General features: G+C 45.0%; 9 non-coding genes and 2 pseudogenes across 9 annotated transcripts; all 11 read right to left on the bottom strand.

The window, feature by feature from the left end:
* Nucleotides 1-261: 261 nt before the first annotated feature.
* Nucleotides 262-379, bottom strand: LOC118960915. Its single transcript, XR_005048794.1, has one exon. It is a non-coding gene; the product is annotated as a 5S ribosomal RNA (ribosomal RNA).
* A 258-nt stretch (nucleotides 380-637) lies between these two features.
* Nucleotides 638-756, bottom strand: LOC118960910. The gene has a single exon (XR_005048789.1). It is a non-coding gene; the product is annotated as a 5S ribosomal RNA (ribosomal RNA).
* A 176-nt stretch (nucleotides 757-932) lies between these two features.
* LOC118960922 lies at nucleotides 933-1,050 on the bottom strand. The gene has a single exon (XR_005048801.1). It is a non-coding gene; the product is annotated as a 5S ribosomal RNA (ribosomal RNA).
* Nucleotides 1,051-1,304: 254 nt separating this feature from the next.
* On the bottom strand, nucleotides 1,305-1,423 carry LOC118960909. The gene has a single exon (XR_005048788.1). It is a non-coding gene; the product is annotated as a 5S ribosomal RNA (ribosomal RNA).
* A 177-nt stretch (nucleotides 1,424-1,600) lies between these two features.
* LOC118960907 lies at nucleotides 1,601-1,719 on the bottom strand. Its single transcript, XR_005048786.1, has one exon. It is a non-coding gene; the product is annotated as a 5S ribosomal RNA (ribosomal RNA).
* Nucleotides 1,720-1,896: 177 nt separating this feature from the next.
* Nucleotides 1,897-2,013, bottom strand: LOC118960935 (annotated as a pseudogene).
* Nucleotides 2,014-2,191: 178 nt separating this feature from the next.
* Nucleotides 2,192-2,309, bottom strand: LOC118960921. Its single transcript, XR_005048800.1, has one exon. It is a non-coding gene; the product is annotated as a 5S ribosomal RNA (ribosomal RNA).
* Nucleotides 2,310-2,569: 260 nt separating this feature from the next.
* On the bottom strand, nucleotides 2,570-2,688 carry LOC118960906. The gene has a single exon (XR_005048785.1). It is a non-coding gene; the product is annotated as a 5S ribosomal RNA (ribosomal RNA).
* A 259-nt stretch (nucleotides 2,689-2,947) lies between these two features.
* Nucleotides 2,948-3,066, bottom strand: LOC118960905. Its single transcript, XR_005048784.1, has one exon. It is a non-coding gene; the product is annotated as a 5S ribosomal RNA (ribosomal RNA).
* A 178-nt stretch (nucleotides 3,067-3,244) lies between these two features.
* LOC118960929 lies at nucleotides 3,245-3,362 on the bottom strand (annotated as a pseudogene).
* Nucleotides 3,363-3,618: 256 nt separating this feature from the next.
* LOC118960904 lies at nucleotides 3,619-3,737 on the bottom strand. The gene has a single exon (XR_005048783.1). It is a non-coding gene; the product is annotated as a 5S ribosomal RNA (ribosomal RNA).
* Between the last annotated feature and the right edge of the window lie 161 nt (nucleotides 3,738-3,898).

Here is a 3,898-nt window from a genome sequence, read left to right as displayed (position 1 = left end):
AGGAAACTATCTCTTGGTTGCACTATGTAAAGTCAAAGTGAGCCTGATTAACAGCTGTTGATTTCCACCATTTAGATAAGCATCGGTTGTGTCACTCAAAAAGTGGAAGAAATTGCATATACTGTAGCCATAATTTGTAGCACAGATTGTTGGATGAAATACAAACTAACCTTGCTTACTTATTCAAAGCGAGGGCACATATTTCAGCCTTGTGGGAAAAAACGGACAAAGAGTTGAAATTCCACCAAGGCAGTGACAAAAAGCTTACAGCACCTGGTATTCCCAGGCGGTCTCCCATCCAAGTACTAACCAGGCCCGACCTGCTTAGCTTCCGAGATCGGACGAGATCAGGCGTACTCAGGCCGGTGTGGCCGTAAGCGAGAAACTATCTCTTGGTGCACTATGTAAAGTCAAAGTGAGCCTGATTAACAGCTGTTGCATTTCCACCATTTAGATAAGCATCTTTGTGTCACTCAAAAGTGGAAGAAATTGCATATACTGTAGCCATAATTTGTAGCACAGATTGTTGGATGAAATACAAACTAACCTTGCTACTTATTTCAAAGCGAGGGCACATATTTCAGCCTTGTGGGAAAAAACGGACAAAGAGTTGAAATTCCACAAGGCAGTGACAAAAAGCTTACAGCACCTGGTATTCCCAGGCGGTCTCCCATCCAAGTACTAACCAGGCCCGACCCTGCTTAGCTTCCGAGATCGGACGAGATCAGGCGTACTCAGGCCGGTGTGGCCGTAAGCGAAAGGGCAATCTCAAAAAGTGGATGAAATTGCATATACTGTAGCCATAATTTGTAGCACAGATTGTTGGATGAAATACAAAATAACCTTGCTACTTATTTCAAAGCGAGGGCACATATTTCAGCCTGTGGGAAAAAACGGACAAAGAGTTGAAATTCCACAAGGCAGTGACAAAAAGCTTACAGCACCTGGTATTCCCAGGCGGTCTCCCATCCAAGTACTAACCAGGCCCGACCCTGCTTAGCTTCCGAGATCGGACGAGATCAGGCGTACTCAGGCGGTGTGGCCGTAAGCGAGAAACTATCCTTGGTGCACCATGTAAAGTCAAAGTGAGCTGATTACAGCTGTTGCATTGCCACCATTTAGATAAGCATCTTGTGTCACTCAAAAGTGGAAGAAATTGCATATACTGTAGCCATAATTGTAGCACAGATTGTTGGATGAAATACAAACTAACCTTGCTTACTTATTTCAAAGCGAGGGCACATATTTCAGCCTTGTGGGAAAAAACGGACAAAGAGTTGAAATTCCACAAGGCAGTGACAAAAAGCTTACAGCACCTGGTATTCCCAGGCGGTCTCCCATCCAAGTACTAACCAGGCCCGACCCTGCTTAGCTTCCGAGATCGGACGAGATCAGGCGTACTCAGGCCGGTGTGGCCGTAAGCGAAAGGCAATCTCAAAAAGTGGATGAAATTGCATATACTGTAGCCATAATTTGTAGCACAGATTGTTGGATGAAATACAAACTAACCTTGCTTACTTATTTCAAAGCGAGGGCACATATTTCAGCCTTGTGGGAAAAAACGGACAAAGAGTTGAAATTCCACAAGGCAGTGACAAAAAGCTTACAGCACCTGGTATTCCCAGGCGGTCTCCCATCCAAGTACTAACCAGGCCCGACCCTGCTTAGCTTCCGAGATCGGACGAGATCAGGCGTACTCAGGCCGGTGTGGCCGTAAGCGAAAGGCAATCTCAAAAAGTGGATGAAATTGCATATACTGTAGCCATAATTTGTAGCACAGATTGTTGGATGAAATACAAACTAACCTTGCTTACTTATTTCAAAGCGAGGGCACATATTTCAGCCTTGTGGGAAAAAACGGACAAAGAGTTGAAATTCCACAAGGCAGTGACAAAAAGCTTACAGCACCTGGTATTCCCAGGCGGTCTCCCATCCAAGTACTAACCAGGCCCGACCTGCTTAGCTTCGAGATCGGACGAGATCAGGCGTACTCAGGCCGGTGTGGCCGTAAGCGAAAGGCAATCTCAAAAAGTGGATGAAATTGCATATACTGTAGCCATAATTTGTAGCACAGATTGTTGGATGAAATACAAACTAACCTTGCTTACTTATTTCAAAGCGAGGGCACATATTTCAGCCTTGTGGGAAAAAAACGGACAAAGAGTTGAAATTCCACAAGGCAGTGACAAAAAGCTTACAGCACCTGGTATTCCCAGGCGGTCTCCCATCCAAGTACTAACCAGGCCCGACCCTGCTTAGCTTCCGAGATCGGACGAGATCAGGCGTACTCAGGCGGTGTGGCCGTAAGCGAGAAACTATCTCTTGGTGCACTATGTAAAGTCAAAGTGAGCCTGATTAACAGCTGTTGCATTTCCACCATTTAGATAAGCATCTTTGTGTCACTCAAAAAGTGGAAGAAATTGCATATACTGTAGCCATAATTTGTAGCACAGATTGTTGGATGAAATACAAACTAACCTTGCTTACTTATTTCAAAGCGAGGGCACATATTTCAGCCTTGTGGGAAAAAACGGACAAAGAGTTGAAATTCCACAAGGCAGTGACAAAAAGCTTACAGCACCTGGTATTCCCAGGCGGTCTCCCATCCAAGTACTAACCAGGCCCGACCCTGCTTAGCTTCCGAGATCGGACGAGATCAGGCGTACTCAGGCCGGTGTGGCCGTAAGCGAGAAACTATCTCTTGGTGCACTATGTAAAGTCAAAAGTGAGCCTGATTAACAGCTGTTGCATTTCCACATTTAGATAAGCATCTTTGTGTCACTCAAAAAGTGGAAGAAATTGCATATACTGTAGCATAATTTGTAGCACAGATTGTTGGATGAAATACAAACTAACCTTGCTTACTTATTTCAAAGCGAGGGCACATATTTCAGCCTTGTGGGAAAAAACGGACAAAGAGTTGAAATTCCACAAGGCAGTGACAAAAAGCTTACAGCACCTGGTATTCCCAGGCGGTCTCCCATCCAAGTACTAACCAGGCCCGACCCTGCTTAGCTTCCGAGATCGGACGAGATCAGGCGTACTCAGGCCGGTGTGGCCGTAAGCGAAAGGCAATCTCAAAAAGTGGATGAAATTGCATATACTGTAGCCATAATTTGTAGCACAGATTGTTGGATGAAATACAAACTAACCTTGCTTACTTATTTCAAAGCGAGGGCACATATTTCAGCCTTGTGGGAAAAAAACGGACAAAGAGTTGAAATTCCACAAGGCAGTGACAAAAAGCTTACAGCACCTGGTATTCCCAGGCGGTCTCCCATCCAAGTACTAACCAGGCCCGACCCTGCTTAGCTTCCGAGATCGGACGAGATCAGGCGTACTCAGCCGGTGTGGCCGTAAGCGAGAAACTATCTCTTGGTGCACTATGAAAGTCAAAGTGAGCCTGATAACAGCTGTTGCATTTCCACCATTTAGATAAGCATCTTGGTCACTCAAAAAGTGGAAGAAATTGCATATACTGTAGCCATAATTTGTAGCACAGATTGTTGGATGAAATACAAACTAACCTTGCTTACTTATTTCAAAGCGAGGGCACATATTTCAGCCTTGTGGGAAAAAACGGACAAAGAGTTGAAATTCCACAAGGCAGTGACAAAAAGCTTACAGCACCTGGTATTCCCAGGCGGTCTCCCATCCAAGTACTAACCAGGCCCGACCCTGCTTAGCTTCCGAGATCGGACGAGATCAGGCGTACTCAGGCCGGTGTGGCCGTAAGCGAGAAACTATCTCTTGTGCACTATGTAAAGTCAAAGTGAGCCTGATTAACAGCTGTTGCATTCCACCATTTAGATAGCATCTTTGTGTCACTCAAAAGTGGAAGAAATTGCATATACTGTAGCCATAATTTGTAGCACAGATTGTTGGATGAAATACAAAC

Source organism: Oncorhynchus mykiss, unplaced genomic scaffold, assembly GCF_013265735.2.
Source record: "Oncorhynchus mykiss isolate Arlee unplaced genomic scaffold, USDA_OmykA_1.1 un_scaffold_640, whole genome shotgun sequence".
Taxonomy (NCBI): domain Eukaryota; kingdom Metazoa; phylum Chordata; class Actinopteri; order Salmoniformes; family Salmonidae; genus Oncorhynchus; species Oncorhynchus mykiss.
This window is presented reverse-complemented; position numbering and strand designations above follow the sequence as displayed.